Source organism: Triturus cristatus, chromosome 2_1 (assembly GCF_964204655.1).
Source record: "Triturus cristatus chromosome 2_1, aTriCri1.1, whole genome shotgun sequence".
Taxonomy (NCBI): domain Eukaryota; kingdom Metazoa; phylum Chordata; class Amphibia; order Caudata; family Salamandridae; genus Triturus; species Triturus cristatus.
Genome location: NC_140581.1, coordinates 1,014,689,744 through 1,014,709,523, shown reverse-complemented (window position 1 = coordinate 1,014,709,523; position 19,780 = coordinate 1,014,689,744).

Genomic DNA, 19,780 nt, shown 5'->3' with positions numbered 1-19,780 from the left:
CTTCATTGGTGCCTCTGATCAAATCTGGCTCCCCTCTTGATCCCTGTCCTGCCCATATCCTCCGCCACATCTTTGTCTCCTGTCTAGATCCCCCCCTTCACCTCCTCAACAGCTCCCTCGCGCAAGGCATAGTTCCTAGCTCCTTGAAGTCTGCGGTAATTGTGCCCGTCTTGAAAAAACCTGGGGCAGATCCTTCTGTCCCTGCCAATTTCCGCCCCATCTCCCTCCTGCCATTTCTAGCTAAGGTGCTCGAGCGCCACGTCACCTGCGCTCTGAGCTCCTTTGTGGAGAAACATGGAGCCCTTGCCCCCGCCAAGCTGGTTTCCGCCCCGCACACTCCACGGAGTCCGTGGTCATGTCGGTCCTCGACACCCTCAGGGAGGGTATGGACACTAATCATCACCAGGCCCTTGTGATCCTCGACCTCTCTGCCGCCTTTGATACGGTGGACCACAACATCTTACTTTCCCGTGTCAGGGCGGCGGGGATCGAGGGGACTGCCCTGGTCTGGTTGTCCTCCTTCCTGAGCGACCGCACCCAGGCTGTTCGCCTGGGTGACTTCACAGCGGACTTCCGGAAAGTCCAGTGCGGGGTTCCTCAAGGTTCATCTCTCTCCCCTCTTTTGTTTAATCTATATATCGCCCCTCTTATCTTTTCTCTCCAACAGATGGAGGTCGCCGTATTTAACTATGCGGATGACCTCCAGCTGGTCTTTGATCTTTCCTCTCCTTCTGCTGTCCTCAACTTTCAAACTGTCATGTTTCACATCAGGGACTGGATGAGCCACAATCACCTCAAACTTAACCCGGACAAAACCGAGTTGGTATTGACGGGCGGTTCATCCAGCCCCTGGTCCCCCCTTTGCTGGCCTCCCTCTCTTGGTTCTCCTCCTGCCCCCTCCTCCTCTGTTAAAACACTAGGCATTAAGCTCAATTCCCAACTCACCCTCCACTCCCAGGTTAGCTCTGTGGTATCTTCTTCTTTCCTCTCACTGCGTACTATTCGCAAGGTGTCCCGCTTCTTTACTTTTTCCGCTCTCAAACTTATTATTCTGGCCATGGTGGTGTCCCGCCTGGACTACGGGAACGCTCTGTATGCCGGTATTCCTGCATACAGTTTACGCCGCCTACAACAGATCCAAAACCAGGCGGCCCGCCTAGCCTTCAACCTTCCCAAATTCCACCACTCCACCCCACTTCTGAAATCTCTCCACTGGCTCCCAGTGCGGGCTAGAATTCAATTCAAACTCGCATCCATCACTTTCCTGGCCCGACTGGACCTGGCACCTGCCTTCATCTCCTCTGAGATTGTTCCCTATGTCCCCTCTAGGGACCTACGTTCTTCTTCTCAGTCCCTCCTCACCATCCCCCGCTTCCGGAGAAAGAAGTGGGGCGGCTCCAAATTTGCCATTCTAGCACCAACCCTTTGGAATTCCCTTCCCCTTCATCTTCGTGCCATCACCCTCTATCCCCAATTCCGCAAAAATCTTAAAACCTACCTATTCACAAAATCCTTTGAATAAATGCCCATTCCTCTCTCTCTGCTCTTAACCCTCAGTCCCCACTAGCTACAGCGCCAAGAAACCGCCGGTATACGTGCGCTTTAAAAGTGCTTTTAAACTCAAACTCAAACTCAAACATGTAAAAGGTGTGAAGGGGAAGTGTGCCACATAGTGCCCCATCACACATGAAATGTGTACACAGGTCATCACACAACTATTGGGTTAAAACATGAGGAGACATATGCCACATCACTGCCTGACACACCTAGGCCCTACATATGAAGGACTGCACTGACAATGACTTGATGTCCATCCTTGTGCGAGTCTGACACCTCCATTCCTTTCCAGTGCGCCTCCTATCACCAGTGTAAGCTGTGAAACGCACCGTACACACGCTCTGAGGGCGAGTGTACGGTCGTATCACTATACAGGGGTTGGGTAGGAGTACGCGTGTGTGTACGGACCGTACACACATACGTGTACACACTGGTCCTATCCCTATGGGAGTGTTGCCGGAGGCGTACGCCATTGAGATACGGCCCGTCACGTGTGTGTAGGGGTCCTATCCCTATGGGAGTGTTGCCGTAGGCGTACACCATAGAGATACGGCCCGTACACGCGTGTGTAGGGGTCCTATCCCTATGGGAGTGTTGCCGTAGGCGTACGCCATAGAGATACGGCCTGTACACACGTGTGCTATCCCTATGGGAGTGTTGCCGTAGGTGTACGCCATAGAGAAACGGCCCGTACACGCGTGTGTAGGGGTCGTATCCCTATGGGAGTGTTGCCGTAGGCGTACGCCATTGAGATACGGCCCGTCACGCGTGTGTTGGGGTCCTATCCCTATGGGAGTGTTGCCGTAGGTGTACGCCATAGAGATACGGCCCGTACACGCGTGTGTAGGGGTCCTATCCCTATGGGAGTGTTGCCGTAGGCGTACGCCATAGAGATACGGCCTGTACACACGTGTGCTATCCCTATGGGAGTGTTGCCGTAGGCGTACGCCATAGAGAAACGGCCCGTACACGCGTGTGTAGGGGTCGTATCCCTATGGGAGTGTTGCCGTAGGCGTACGCCATAGAGATACGGTCCGTACACACGCGTGTACGGGCCGTATCACTATGGCGTATGCCTACGGCAACACTCCCATAGGGATACGACCCCTACACACGCGTGTACTGGCCGTATCTCTATGGCGTACGCCTACGGCAACACTCCCATAGGGATAGGACTCCTACACACGCGTGTATGGGCCGTATCACTAGAGTAGTGGTGCCTGAGGGGTACGTGTGAAACGCACCGTACCGGTGTGGGTATTTTAAAATCACAATGGGGACACATAAGGGACAAGTATTAGGGCCTAAATGCATGCTGGTTGTCATGGATACCCAGTTTCAATATCAAAAATTTCCATGATGTGGCCTGGAGAAAGCAGTTGGCCAGCTGATACATTGTTGCAAAGTGGTTGTTGACTTGACATGATGCATCAAATTTGAAAAAATTATAATGCTGTCACTGGTGTATGTTCAAAGGGATTGGAGGAAACATAGGATGCTAATGAGTCTGACCAATCACTAGGTACTCCTGTAAAGGAAATAGCCCAGCAAGGCAGATATAAGTCAGCCAGGACCCATGAGAGGGCACTTGCCTGCATAACCTTTCATCGACACCACTGCTGCTGTTTGGCTTCCCCTGGCACCATGTCAAGGACTGTGGAGAGGGCCCAGCCTTTCACCCAGGAGGAGAATGAGGCGTTGCTGGACGTCATCCTCCCACAGTTCCCCTGCCTGTATGGTAGACCAGGGCAGCAGGTGAGTGCGGACTCCGCTCCCTCTGACTGTGCCCCTTCTTTTTGTGACTGGCACTTCTGGCATTGTGTCCAGGTGTGACAGACATGCAATGTTGTCTAGTGTGGGTCCCGGGAGGGGGGGGGGGGGGGGGAATGGCTTGTGTCTGTCATGCAGAGCATGATGTGGTTCATGTGTGCACTCCTCACTTGCATTGTGCTTACTGTGGCATTCACTGCATGGTGCATGGCACATTCAGCATGGCTGATCCTCTTGGCCATTCTTGTTCTATAGTCCTGAGGTGATTCAGTGTTCCCCCCGGTGTGACAGGTGACTGTACCCACAGATGTGTGTGAGTTGAATGGAGCTGTGGTGAGAGTGACCAAATGATGTGTACGCCACCTAGACATTGATGTGTGTGAATGTTCCTTGTCATGTGGGTGAGTGTGTATGTGGAGTGTTGCACCACAGCTGCATGGAGGAGGCAACTGCTCAACCCATCTGATGTAAGAAGTAAGCCGTGCTGTGTGTCTGACTAGCTGGGCTAGCCCCACGCCTGTGACACCCCCCAGGCAAGTGGCACATGTGCAGAGTGATGTTTGTATCCGCTGTTGCCACTGGCAGGTGATTTATCTGTGCCTGTGTGTGTCTGTGTACTCTGCTGAGGTTGGGTCAGTGGCCTGGGGCATGTGACTGCTTGGAGGTGCTGTTCATCAGCCTTGTGTTGCTTTTGATGTACAGTGTGTGCCATGATCACGGAGTGTGTTGCACCCATCATGCCACCTGTGTACTTTCAATGCCATGTAGTGCATTGGGGCTGACACCGAGGCGATTTTCCCTATGACAAAGGTGCTATTAGTTTGCAGCATGCTATGCCCTGTTCAACAAATCAAAGATGTTCTAATGTGTGTCTCTGTGACATGGAGCAGGTGTAGTGATCTATTCTCACTTTGTCATCCTCACAGGTAACCGCCTACGAGAAGGGGAAGATATGGAAGCGGGCCGTCAGGGCCGTGATCTCCGTGGAGGGTCGCAGTCGGCGCCTGGCCCAGGTGAGGAAAGGCTGGCAGGACATACGGTGCTGGACCAGGGGGATCCTGCTGAGGGACTCACCAGCACAAAAACACGGCGGGCGCCGGCGCCTGACCCACCAAATGAAGGGCGTCCTGGCGGTGGTCTTCCCTGACATGGATAGGCGGTTACAGGAGAAGCAGCAGCAAGGGGGTAGGTACATGTGTGTCTGTTGTGTGTCACAAGCTTTTGGAAGTGCTCAGTTGCATGGATACACTGCCAGGGTTCATATGTGCAGTGCATCTCCTGTTCCCCCTAGTGAACCACTGCTGTTCTTCCTCCCTTCCCCTCCTTGACATGTGTTCCCTGGTCTGTGTGTAATCACTATTGCACATGGTCATCTAGGCTGCAAGTTCATCACGGTGCACAATGCTTTCTGCATCATGTGTGGGGGTGGTCTGTGACATGTGGTGGTACCTTGCCTGTGCCCTGTCCTGTCCACTCATTTGGGTGTCCGTAATTGTTGGCACTGTCCTGAGGCTCCACATAGGAGTGTGAGGTTTTAAATACACACCCTTGCAGCATGTATGACCAATGTAGTGGCCTCAGACATGATGTGCATGAGTGGGAGATATGCATGGGGCCAGGACGGTTGCTCCAGTTACAGACAGATCATCCCAGGACCATGGAGTAGTGTGCCCACTACTGTCCCATGAGACACCTTATCCTAGGAATCATGTGTGGCATCACACACTGTGGCCAGTCTCTGCATGTTCAGCATAGTTTGGACTCTGTGGCATTGTTCCCTGCCCTAATTTGTATTAACGTAAAGTGTGCTACATGTGTTCACTGTACAGGTTGGCCCCATTAGGCTTGTGCATACTCACACTGGGCAGTGCCTGTGTGTCTATGTACAACTATCAGTTGATGGTTGTTTGTCACAGATATATGTGTGGTCTGCCTCACGAGGTGATGTTGAGTACATTTAGGAGTTCTTGATTCCCCTCATAGTAAACACAGATTGAGAGGTGTAACTACTTGCTCTGTCTCAATCACATTGTCTCATGTATGGGGGGTTTATGCAGGAAAGGCATACATGTCAAATCCTTATGTCTCCTTGCCAGGTCTGACCTGTGTGTGCTAATTGTCTGGACTGACACTCAACGTGCAGTGACCCAGACATGTTGTGCAGGGTGTCATGTTTGTGCTTTGCAGCATGTGTCAAAAGTTACAATACATGTTTCGAGCTCATCCATTATTGGCACCGGTGTGTGCTCCCAATGCTATGTGGTTTGGTCTGTGTGTGCTGACATATGTGTGGACATTCTTCGTTCCTATCAGGGTGTCTCCTCAGTGCAGGTGCTCCTTATTCCAACACTATTTCAGGGCCATTGGCTAATGCATTGTCCTGTGTCTGGACATGTGTGCCAATCCACATGACAGGTAGTGGGTCAGATGTGTTGGCAACTGTGTCATCATGGTACAGATGGCCAGGTGACAGGTGGCATGTTGTAAGTTGTCATTCAAGAAGTCTTGTACCTTGGCACTCACTACACTTGTCAACATGTCCCAATAGTTTTGATGCTTCACTTTGATTATTGTGAAGGGCAATAATGTGCCTGCATTACAGATGTCTCCCAAGGAAGTGCACAAGAAACCACCTTTACACTTTGGGGGAACACGCTGGCACATTTCACACAAAGGCACAGTTCTGTCCAAAATTTGTTCACAAATTATACATGTCCATGTTCTCACAGTGTGTTTGCATTAGGGCAGTCCTTGGTTGTTGCTGATGCCAACTTACCGGTGTCCAGTCATCCGGACCACCGTGGTGCCATGTATATGTACTTCCTGATACCACATTTATTCTTAACAATGCCTTCTTGGCATTAGGCTGGCAGCTCATACAATGACTGTGTAAATGTAGTTTTGTGTGCACCTCCTTGTGTGACTTCTGATATTCATGCACATGTGTGTTCCGTTCCCCAAGTGGACCATTCACAGATTCCAAACTTGTCAATTGTGTGAAGTTTTGTGATTCCCAATGAATCAGAAAGTATTTCTTTGGATTTTCTAAAGTACTCACAGGTCTATGAGTGTGGGTACACCTTCAGCATTGGTGTCTGTAATTTGGCATTAGGTGCACCAATACTGTTTCGTTCACAGTGAGCAAGGGGTGGCATGCCTTCATAGTCTGGCTGTGCTCCACTGTTCACAGACACTAGCTTCTCTGTATGATTTGATCTCCTGTTATTTGCAGTTGTGTCCTGATTTTCATTATTTAAGGGGGCATGGTGGGTGAACCAACTGGGGAGTGCAGGGCTTACATATGTGCGGAGTCATCTAGATGTTACTCATGATGCATTTCATGATATGTACTGTGACCTATTATGTTTGGACTCATGTGTCAGATGTACACAGGTGACTGATTATTTCCTGTCTCTTCACCTTGCCCACAGCATCATCGGGGGCCACCGAGGGAGACTCCTGCACGGACGTGGAGGAGGGATCCAGCACCAGTGCCACCACTCCTGGCGAGTCGTCAGCATCAAGTGGCACGGAGGGCGAGGGGAGTGCAGCGGAGGACCTGGGTAGTACCAACAGCGACTACGACGCTGACGGGTCCGAGGCTGAACTCCCTGAGGGGGCGGAGGCTGCTCCAACAGCTGGCAGCAGCACTACAACTGTCACCGCCCCCTCCATTCCCATCACTGCCCTCCCAGTTCCTCCGGTCCCTTCTGTCCGTGTAGGGCAACAACGTGTCTCCTTCGTGCCAGGCACCGCACCCCCTGCCCCTGTCTCCCCTGCTGCCCTCACTGCTGAGTCTGTGGACATTCAGCGGCAGTTGCAGGTTGGGCAGACATCGATCCTGACTGTCCTCCATGGCCACACCATACTGCTGACACAGATGGTGTCGTACATGGAGGGCATGTCATCAGCGATGTCTGACCAACGGATGTTGCTGAGGTCCATGGACTCGTCACTGATGGCAGCAGTGGGTCTCCTGCAGCGCTTGGTCCTCCCACCTACCCCTGCACCATCCACACTTCCCACTCCCATGCCTGTCCCAAGCACACACACACATTCCCAGGCAGGAACCACACCAGACACAGCCAGCACACCAACAGGGAAGGGCAAGCGCACACCTCCAGTCACGGGGTAGAAGGCACACCCACTGGGTCTAGGGCACACAGGCAGACACGCAGCCACAGTCGGAGTCCGCATGCCTCACTCCCCAGTCCCTCCAATGTCAATCCCCTCGGCTCCCCTGCCCCACAGTCTGAGAAGGAGACCTACTTGGCTGTGCTGGGCCTCAGCCCCACTGCTTCACCATCGCGCAAACGGGCAAGGCACTCCACGGGTAGGGGAGTTGAGTCCCCCCCCCCCCGTCCACCACCTCCCCCAGTAGCGCTGCAACCCATACCTCCGCTCCCCCCCTCCTTGGGGCCTGTGGTTCATTCGGGTGCAGGGGAGACGCTGGAAGAGCTTGCGGACATGTGCAGCCATCCTAACCTCCACCTTTGCCGCTGCCCCACCCCCTGTGGTGGAGTACGCCGTCCCTGCACCCACAACACCTTCCCTTCCCCCTCCTGTCCCTGCGGTGCCTGGTCCTTCCCCACATGATGCACCTACCCCAGTCGATGAACCAGAGGTTTCAAATGTGCAGGCAAGCTAGGGGAGATGCGTGGACATGTGTCCCCCCCCAGGACATCGCATCTGGACTGGCCTATGGCCTTTGTACATAGTGTCCTTTTATACATTTTATTTTACTGCTGAATAAAGCATTTTGTTTTCCCTTTGAACACGATTGCTTTTCAGGTATTGATGTTGGTGCTGATGCTCCATGAGTTGGGGTGGTGATCATGTGTTAGGTGTCTGGGAAATGTTGTAGTATGGTGCTCATGGGGTGGACCCTGGTATCTGCGTGCCATCACATGGTCTCTGCAAAGATTATTTGCTCGTGTATGCTCTTTGTGTTGGGAGACATTGTCCCATGGAGTGTTCCTTCCTCTGTGGCACCTGACATCTTCCCTGCAGGGAGTTGCACAATTGTTGTGCTGACCTGTGTCTACATTTCCTTGGTGGCTGACGGATCACTTCAACTAGGCCCATGCCTGCTCAGCAATGTCTCCGGCTGCATCGTCTGTGCCATCCTTGGTAGTCACTGTACTTGTGTATAGAGTATGTTGCCATGCCTCCATGTGGAAATTGTCCCTTTTCCGCACTATGCATGTGTGTACTCCCAGCCTAGCACACAATTGGTACTTGTTCAGCAGGGTATTTGGTCACCTGATTGACAATTGTGGTCATTGTAACTGTGGGAAGTCCACCCTATTCCTTCCATGGGAGACAACAACTTGGTGGCTGTGCCAGCACCTGTACATTCCTATCAGTCCTGTAATGTGCGTGACAGTGTGTATTCCCTTTGGCTCTCTTAGTTTAGTAGGCTTTCACAGAACTATGCAGTCTTGTGACATGTTCTCAGTGTGTGTATTGTGCTGCATCCGCCAGGGGTGGGTATGCATGTGTCATTTGTCGTCACACCCACATGCGGTGTGCCATGCAGTGGGGGAAAGACATCCATCCTCATGGGAGTGGGACACTGCTGTCAGTGATGTGTTGATATGGCACTCGCAACATTTTTGCACTTTGGGGATGCGTTCATGAACCCATGGAGTTGTGGTCATCTGAGGATGATGCACCCACCACTCATATGTCAGGACAATGCTGGGAATCATCTGCACCCACCACCATGTCTCTGTACACTACTGGTGTTCCTCTGCACCCACCCCCATGTCTCTGTCCACTACTGGTGTTCCTCTGCACCCACCCCCATGTCTCTGTCCACTACTGGTGTTCCTCTGCACCCACCCCCATGTCTCTGTCCACTACTGGTATTCCTCTGCACCCACCCCTCACATCTCTCTGTCCACTGCTGGGAGTCCTCTGCACCCACCCCTCATATGTCTCTGTCCACTACTGGTGTTCCTCTACACCCACCCCTCACATGTCTATGTCCACTACTGGTGTTCCTCTGCACCCACCCCTCACATCCCTCTGTCCACTGCTGGGAGTCCTCTGCACCCACCCCTCATATGTCTGGGCACTGCTGGGAGTGATAGGCACCCACCCCTCACATGTCTCTGTCCACTGCTGGGAGTCCTGTGCACCCACCCCTCACATGTCTCTGTCCACTACTGGTGTTCCTCTGCACCCAACCCTCACATGTCTCTGTCCACTACTGGTGTTCCTCTGCACCCACCCCCATGTCTCTGTCCACTACTGGTGTTCCTCTGCACCCACCCCCATGTCTCTGTCCACTACTGGTGTTCCTCTGCACCCACCCCCATGTCTCTGTCCACTACTGGTGTTCCTATGCACCCACCCCCATGTCTCTGTCCACTACTGGTATTCCTCTGCACCCACCCCTCACATCTCTCTTTCCACTGCTGGGAGTCCTCTGCACCCACCCCTCATATGTCTCTGTCCACTACTGGTGTTCCTCTGCACCCACCCCTCAAATGTCTGTCCACTACTGGTGTTCCTCTGCACCCACCCCTCACATCTCTCTGTCCACTGCTGGGAGTCCTCTGCACCCACCCCTCAAATATCTGGGCACTGCTAGGAGTGATAGGCACCCACCCCTCAAATGTTTCTGTCCACTGCTGGGAGTCCTGTGCACCCACCCCCATGTCTCTGTCCACTGCTGGGAGTCCTCTGCACCCACCCCTCACATGTCTCTGTCCACTACTGGTGTTCCTCTGCACCCACCCCTCACATGTCTCTGTCCACTACTGGTGTTCCTCTGCACCCACCCCCATGTCTATGTCCACTACTGGTGTTCCTCTGCACCCACCCCCATGTCTCTGTCCACTACTGGTGTTCCTCTGCACCCACCCCCATGTCTCTGTCCACTACTGGTGTTCCTCTGCACCCACCCCTGTGTCTCTGTCCACTACTGGTATTCCTCTGCACCCACCCACCCCCATGTCTCTGTCCACTACTGGTGTTCCTCTGTACCCACCCCCGTGTCTCTGTCTACTACTGGTGTTCCTCTGCACCCACCCCCATGTCTCTGTCCATTACTGGTATTCCTCTGCACCCACCCCTCACATCTCTGTGTCCACTGCAGGGAGTCCTCTGCACCCACCCCTCATATGTCTCTGTCCACTACTGGTGTTCCTCTGCACCCACCCCTCACATGTCTCTGTCCACTACTGGTGTTCCTCTGCACCCACCCCTCACATCTCTCTGTCCACTGCTGGGAGTCCTCTGCACCCACCCCTCATATGTCTGGGCTCTGCTGGGAGTGATAGGCACCCACCCCTCACATGTTTCTGTCCACTGCTGGGAGTCCTGTGCACCCACCCCCATGTCTCTGTCCACTGCTGGGAGTCCTCTGCACCCACCCCTCACATGTCTCTGTCCACTACTGGTGTTCCTCTGCACCCACCCCTCACATGTCTCTGTCCACCACTGGTGTTCCTCTGCACCCACCCCCATGTCTCTGTCCACTACTGGTGTTCCTCTGCACCCACCCCCATGTCTCTGTTCACTGATGGGAGTCATCTGCAGCCACCCAGCCACCCACCCACCAACCCGCCCCCTTGGTGCAGTACACTGCTGTCCTGTGCATACACACACACCATTATACTGCTTATATGCTGCACCAGGCCCTAAGCCAACATTTGTGGCGTGTGTACGCCTTGTATCCATTCTGTGCTGGTGCCGGAGGGGTACGGGTGGCACGGACCGTGCCCCCACATTAATGGGGAGTACGAGCCGTACCCACGCTCCTGGGGCGTGTGTACGGTCCGTACCTCGCGTACCCCTCCATCACCACTCCAATGGTGGTACGGGCCGTACACACGCTCTGAGGGTGTGGGTGCGGCGCATACCACGCGTACCCCTACATCACCACTACAATGGTGGTACGGACCGTACCCACGCCCCCAGATCGTGGGTAGGGCCCGTACCACTATTGGAGTGGTGATGTAGGGGTACGTGCCGCCCCCACGCCCCCAGAGCGTGGGTACGGCCCGTACCACCATTGGAGTGGTGATGGAGGGGTGCGCGCCGTACCCACGCCCCCAGAGCGTGGGTACGGCCCGTACCACCATTGGAGTGGTGATGTAGGGGTACGCGCTGCACCCACGCCCCCAGAGCGTGGGTACGGCCCGTACCACCATTGGAGTGGTGACGGGTATGCGTCCACGTCCACTTACGTTGCGCGTACCCCTACGTCACCACTCCAATGGTGGTACGGGCCGTACCCACGCTCTGGGGGCGTGGGTACGGTGCGTACCCCTCCATCACCACTCCAATGGTGGTACGGGCCGTACCCACGCTCTGGGGGCGTGGGTGCGGCGCGTACCCCTACATCACCACTCCAATGGTGGTACGGGCCGTACCCACGCTGTGGGGGCATGGGTACGGTCCGTACCACCATTGTCGTGGTGACGGGTACGTGTCCACGTCCACTTCCGTTGTGACAGTACGTAGGGGTTGGTGGACACGCCCCCCGAAGTGACCAGACCCTGGAGGTCATGTATGTACTGGGCATATTTACATTTTAACTTGGGTGGGGGTTATGTTTGCTGCCCCTGACCCCCCCCCTTTGCCCCTTGGTGTGGTTCTGACCTTCTGCGGCGTCGGCGTGGGTTTCTGTGCACTAGGTCGTAGGCTAGGAGGGCCGGGATGACACGTAGGATGGGGTCCATGACTGTCCGTCGCGTACCGGTGCTCCTTGTTCGCGTCGTCCCCATTTTCCCGGCAGTTTTTGGCTGCCGTAAAAAATGCTCCGTGCGGAGTGACGTAGGCACGAATCATACTTGCTGGTCCGTAAAGCGCTGCCTGACTCCGTCCGGACGTCACATACGCGATGTCCCGGATCGGACTTGTGGGTATTTTTTCGCCGCACGTAGTTTTGTACGAATCGTACGGAAATGGTATTTCTGTACGATTCGTACTTGCTGCTTTGTAAGGAGGATTTCCCGGGTACGAGTCGTATGGAGAATACGCTCCGTACGACCATTCGTACCCGGGTTTTACAGAATCGGAATCGGCACCAAAGTGATTTTGTCCGTGATCACACAATAGGATCAAAAGGAGAGACTGGTATTCAAGGTAGGTCTCCTCACAGTAATCCCACAATTTAGCCAATAGATTTAAATTGCCTATTCCATCATCGTCACATTCCTTAACTCCATGAAGTGAAATGGCTAAACAAATTGTTCAGTGTGAGTGTGGTAAAAGTGAAAAGGCCAGGTCTGTAAACAATATTGCTCCTTGATTTAGAGTGAAGAGGATGAGTTTTACTCTCTCATAGCAACGGAGTACTCATCCTCCACATTTAGAGATGTCTGCGGGTCCTGAGGACATTTATTAACATTGGCAGGAAGACCCATCACAGTGGTTTCTGTCAATGTGTAAAAGGTTTCGCTGTCTGCTCTTTTAACTTGTTTTTGTTTTTCAAAAACAAAAATCCCAAAGTGTAATTTTGTTTTTGAAAAACTAATGACCCCGACACCACGGGCATTGTCACTCGTGGTGTAAGGGTCATTTAAACGTTTTCACTGTCCCTTACTGCCAGATTTTTCACTGAGGTAAGGGAGAGTGAACATTGCCCATTCAGCCACCCACTCTTAATTAGTCAGGCAGTCAAATGGTCAAAACTCCGACGGCCCGACAACTCCATTGCTGACATATTTATATTAAAGGGAGCCCTGGTCTCCCCTCTGGATGCTATTAAGCGTAACCATTCAAACACCAATGGGTTTGGCAAATGTCCTTTTATATACACCATTTAGCCTAGCTTTTAACACCTTTTCAAATGACCAGGCTTTCACATCCGACGCACACCAGCTCAATGACTCTGACATAAAGGGTGTCCCAAGTTTGCCTGATAATAATATGGCAACCTTATCCACAGCCTGACTCATGAATCCTCAGTAGGGAGCACAGGTTTTTCCGAATCTAGGCACCGAAATTAGAGACTGGTTTTACGACGTTGGGGATGAATATTAACCTTTATGGAGTGCCCAAATTTTATAGAGCTCTTCCTACTTGAGGTAGACATTCCTTGGCGTTTTGAACAGAAGGTGTATGTGTGATATCTGTATAGTGTAAACTTAGCAAGAAGGCAGTGAAGCACCGATAGACCCAAATGTAAAGATACAGTAAATGAAAGGTTAATGGAGTGGCTAAGTTCAATGGAGCCGATTACGATGGTGGGTGCACAAAGTCCATTCACCATCGCAGCTGCAAAAGGGACCGCCTGCCATAGGTGCGGCGGTCCCGCCATACAAATTGTGATGCGCCCGCCACACTGATGGGCGCATCCCGTATATTTTACATTGCGGTGGGTGGTGCTGCAAGCAGCACCCGCCGCACTGTAAAATATACATGTTGTGCTTTTACATGCACATCGTGACAGGCACCCCGCAATGCCTGCCACATTGTACATTCAAATGCAGGGGGTACCTATGGAATGGCTGCTCACAGCCTGCATCGTAATGTGGATGGCGGTGTCTTCCAGACACCGCCACCATATGAAACACGTTTTCCGCCGGTCGACGAGTCGACCGGCGAAAAAGTGGGGGACGGTCTTTCCGTCTGCCGTGGACCCCCCCAGCAATCATAATATGGCGGGGGAGTCTTTGCTGTCTGGATGGCGGGCGGATCGCCCGCGCCGGGACGGCGGTGACTACCGCCGGCCCGGCGGAGGCAATCCGCCCGCCATCGTAATCGGCCCCTAAGAGTGGAAGTGGACTGTGACTGCTTTGTGATGTAGTGCTCTTTAAAGGGTTGTGCCTCTGACTTTGACTGTTTCTTTAATTGGAGCGGTTAAAGGATATTGTACTAGATCCTGGGTGCCTAAATGGTGCCCTGTTTTTTCTTTTTTGTGCTTCTTCCTTGCCAGTCTGATCGTGTGTTGACTAGGCCAGATAGGGGGGAGTGCCAATCTTTCTGGCTTGCTCTATAATGGAGCTTGTTTTGAAGAAGATCATGTAGACTGCTTAATGGAGCTGTTGAAGTTATACTGGGGTATGGGGAGGATGGGGATAAGATGGGCATGAAGTGTCAATATTTCTTCAAGCCCTTGACTATGCATGCTGTGGCGTATAGGATGCCCTTAAGGAGGTCAAGTTTGAGCTTTTGAAAGACCATGTGCAAAGTCATTGCCATTGCAGATGCAAGAGTATTAGGTTTTGAACAGCAATTCTGAAATCACATTCTGGGAGGAACAGTTTCACTTTCTTTAGTAAAGCTAGATGGTATCAGGCCATCCTGACCTCGAGGGTGAAGTCAGTGTCCAGGGTTAATACCAGTGAGTTGGCTCATGGTGACGTTTGGGTTTGACTCCATACAGGTTCAGGTCACTCAGTCACAATTGGGCTATTTCTTGCTTGCTGTGGCAAATAGCAGGGATTGTGGTTCAGTCATGGTGTTTTTCCAGGTATTGATGTGGTACAGTGTTTGAGGCGTTCAATGTCTGGAACAGATACTTTCAAGTAGAGTTGTGTATCGTTGATGTATTGGTGAGTGTGATGCTTTTCTTGATGAAGCGAATCTCAAGTGACTCCATATAGAGTTTGACAATGGCAGGTGTGCAGTGGGGTGAATTTACGCAGAGGAAGGGTTCCGGGCCAGCCTAGATAGGAATGCACACAGCAAAGTCATCAGAGAATGGAAAGGGAAGAGGAACAAGGAAAAGTAAAGAGAGAAAGTGAAGAAAGATTGAGGGAAAGGAGGACAGCCTAGAATGGAATAAAAGAAGAGAAAGGACAAATTGATCTCTTTTCCAAGATAGGGGAACATCAGGACCCAAAAGACGAGCCAGTCTGGAGAATGCCAACGCAAAATAGGAGATCCTGCCATACTGGACACAGGGGAATGACAGGAGGAGCACCGGGAATTACAGGAGGAGCACCACAGCCCCACGAATCTGAGAGACCAGGAGAGGGACTGACAACTGAGGCCGAGGAGGTGGACGAACCCACGGAGGATCGGTGGCACCTGCCCACATGCCTCTGACAGAGGCGCATAGCCACAAGTATATTTTTAGGAGGGTATGTCCCCGTAGCGATGACTAAATAAAGAGATGGACATTTGTTTTCCACAGTGTCACTCTCTCCCTGACCAGCTCCCATTAATGATCTCCCCATTTCCTTGTCTCTCTGCAGTGTCTTTCCTTCCCTGTCTCATCCATACTTTCCATCTACCTTGCTTTCTCCTCACTTATTGCCAAGTTGTACGCCTTTCGTCTTTATACCTAATGCTTGCTACGACTTTCCTATCATCTCAATGGTCAGTCAAGGTCATATATAATGTTATCTTACTGGTTGAAACTTTGGGCCACACACTCCCATTTGCAAAATATTCACTGGCACATGCATCAACATCAGAATTTGCGATTACCAAATAGCGATTATTAAGGAATCGCTATTTGGTAATCACGAATGCCTATGCATGTAAGAATCACACAAAAAAATGCAATTCCTTAACATTAGTTAATAGCGGTTCTGTAAATAGCGTATCACTATTAGCTAATGTGACTCTATTCATTCCAACGGGCCTACAGGCCCATAGGAAGGAATATTAATGTATTCGCAGATTGTGATTACCAAACTGGTAATTGGTAATTACAAATTGCAAATGCAAAGCAAGGATGCCAGGGGGCCTAAGGCCCCACTGAAGCACCCCAAAAAAAGATGCAAGTGTGCATATGTGCAGCACACACATTAGGGCATGTGTGCGCAGCATGCCACTTTGAAAAATGCACTTTTGTGCATTTTTTCAACCATGAAGTTGATGGTAATTAGTGTTTCCTAAATGCACCGTTTGCATTTAGGAAAGGCTACATGCATCGGCATTAGGAATTCGCAAATTGTGGTTCCCTAAATGCAGTCGCAATTTAGGTAATCGCAAACAATTGTGATTACCTAAATTGCTAATGGAAAAAGGTACATGCATCAGAAAAGGCCTTTTTCCAATCACAAACGGGCCGAGCCGATTCTGCGAATCGGCCCGTTTGCGAATGGAAAAATGCTTGATGCATGCGCCCCTCAGTCTCTCCCACCTGCACTCCTATTTCAGAGGATATGAAAACGTATGCATATTGCACCTAATTCTAGTCTTTCGTGCATCATGGCTTGCTCTGCTGTTTAATCAGTGACGGCCGCATTTTGCAACCCCCCACCCTGCCCCTCCTCTGCGCCACGTCACCGCCCCGGTAAAACGCCCTACACGGGCCGTCACTGTGTTTAATATATCTGCCCAGTGGCAGCTAACCAATGATTTTCAGTACAGTGGACCACCTCTATTTACTCTCACACTTTCCCAAGGATTATTGTATGTACAATCCTCCTGACACAGTTAAGGATTGGAATCTTCACTCAAAGCCTGCTCGTGCATAAAAAAGTTAAAAGTTGAGTGTGAGTTTAGGACTTAGTAGTTATTGTTCTGAGCTCCGTCCGAAGTTGTAGTCTCCTAGTGCTAAAGCAGCGTGAAGTCTCCCTGAAAGGTAGGGCAGTGGCAGAGAGTGACAGCTGGAAGTCATAGCCATTTACAGTGTATGTTGGCAGAGATCCAGGAGAGGGTAAGGGTCTACCTGTCTCCGGCTGCAACAATGCAGGATACATGTGTAAATGCCAACGCACAGAGAGAGATGGAATGTAGAAGGAACCATGTTCACCTTTGGCACATTGGCTCTGTAGAATAGAACAATTATGCTACAAATGTAAATATGATGTATGTATCTGCACTTTGTTTTTAGCAGACGTAAGTGAAGCCTGGAAAGAGTAGTGGAAAATACATGAAGAGAGACTTGTAGGGTCCATCAACTATGGTGACACTTTATGTAAAAGAAAAGCCCTTATACAGCACAGTTTTGGGACAAGTAAAACAAAGATAATAAATATGATCAGGTAAAAGAAAAAAAAAGAGAGAGTGAGGCAGAGATTATGAGACAGAGAAAGGTGGAAAGAGAGGTTTGTCACACAAATTATGCATGCAGGCTTACTATTATATATCAAAGTCATTGGCAAAAAACGATTCTGTAACAACAACGTTTCCCACATAGAAATACATTTATTGCACCAAATACATGAATGCACCATCTGCTGTATAATCTGCATATTTTAACAAAAAGAAATGTGTTTCTAGCTGAAACTGATTAAATGTTATTAAACTTGTGTGCAATACTTTTCAAAAACTAGTCACATAGCTGCTTATGTAATATATGCTTCTTAGTGCAGATAGTGTAAAAACAAAGTGTAACTCTAAGCATTAATCACATTGAATGGTACAGAGGGGGCGGTAGAGAAAAGCCCCTACTAAAGTTTGCACTCAGCAATACCAGTCCGTTCATATCAGAAGCAATACCATTCAAAATCATGGTTTTGGCCCTGAATTGCAACAGGAGCCTTTAGCGATAGATGCAATAACTGAACACTGCAGAGTTCTAACATTTCCTCATTGCATGCATGATTATTTCATCCAGTTTAGCTTCTTTGTTGCATGATGGTACTTGTAGTCCTGAATTTATATATGAGAATTAGTACCTCCACTATACATTATAAGGATACTACAAGCCACTGATGAGTTCTGTGACCAAATAGAGGAACAAGGCTAAAGACAGAGTTTCTTTATAAGGCCATAGATTGCCGAGGTGACTTGCAATATCCTTGAAACATATCACAAAGGCGATTTTATTCCTTATAATACACAGTCATACCATCAACATTTCCACAAACTACTAAAGTCCTTGGTGATTTGCTCTTTCATATGAATAAAGTAGTTTGGTTGCAGACATGAAAAATAAAAGTAGAATTTGTAGAGGAAAATTAAACACACCAAAATGCAATTAGAAATTTGTTGCAAAAGATATTAGTATCAGTTTAACATAGGTCAATTAAAAGAATGCTATAGCTCGGAATGTTAAGAAACATGAAGAGATGTTTTATGTTTTCTGTAATGACAGAAAGAATGCACAAAATAAACAGGTTGTCATAAATATCTCCTTTCTGCCAATCACTGGTCATTTTAGAAAAACATATCAAAAGAATTGAAAGTCAATCCTCATTTTCAATCCTTAAATTACAGATGTAATTATTCTCTGGTATCTCTCTTTCACCTATGCTGCAGGCTCTCGAAGAGTAATTATGACCTCACAACTTAACTGTATTAAATAATTACATCTTAGAAGCTACGGGCCCGATTCACAGAACAAACTTAAGACTAAATCCTAAACTTACTACCATTCTGGTATTCACAGAATGCACCTACTACTTCTGGTATTCACAGAGTGAACTTACTACTTTTGCTATTCACAGAATGAACTTAGAACTTTTGCTATTCACAGAATGCATTTACGACCACTAAACTTACGTCCGCATTCGGGCCGGAATTTCCGCCCCCGGAGCGGAATTTCCGCACCCGGAGCGGGAAGTCCGCTCACGGGCCGGAAAGTCCGCCTACGGGCCGGAAAGTCCGCAGACGGGCCGGAAAGTCTGCATACGGGCCGGAAACTCCGCTCACGGGCCGGAAATTCCGCTCTCGGGCCGGAAAGTCAGATTTGGGGCCAGACTACATTAATTGTGGCCATTGATCATTTGAGCCAAGGGTAAACACCTGTCCAAGTCCCTACCATCCCCCACCATGTATCAGCTGACACACTCCAGCCAATCCCAGCCAACAGCTCCAGTTAGCCATCATGTTGCTAGTGCCTACCATCCCCCACCATGATCCAGCTGAAGCCAATTAACACTCATTGACCAGCAGCAAAAAACATTTAAAAGCAGCACACAGTGAAGGAACAGGTTTGGCCATGCAGAGTTTGTCTTTGCAAGCTGACACCGGCTGAGAAAAATGGACCTCCTGAAAAGAAAGAGGAATTTCACAGCAGAGGAGACCACCATGCTTGTGGAGTTCATTGTCAGGCACCACAAAGGCCTCTATGGACTCCCACCCTACTGCACCAGTGGGACACAGAAGGCAGCCCTGTGGCAGCAATTATCCACTGCTGTCACAGCATTGGGGGAGGAGAGGCGCACAGTCCAGGACCTAAAAAAAAATGGCAGGATGAGCGGCTGAGGGTGAAGGAGAAATGCTCCTGGATTGAATTACAACGGATCCTCCCAGCAGCATACTCTGGACCACGCATCCGCCTCACCCCACTGGAGGAGGATATCCTGACAACAATACACCCCCACTTGGTCCATGGGCTGCCTGTCAGTGACGTCCGCTACGTGGTACCAGGTAAGTGGGATGAAAAGAAAAAGTGCATGAAAAGATTGTCTGTGTTGCACTGTCAGTGTGAATAAGGAAGTAGTCCAAAGTGTATAAAAAAATCCGTCAGTCAGAGACTCCTGTGTCACCCTCTGTATGTAGCACTACAAGTCCCACAATCCTTAGCGATGGAAATGGCAAATCCCTCCCCCACTATAGAAAACATGGGCACTGTCCTGTTTCAGTAATA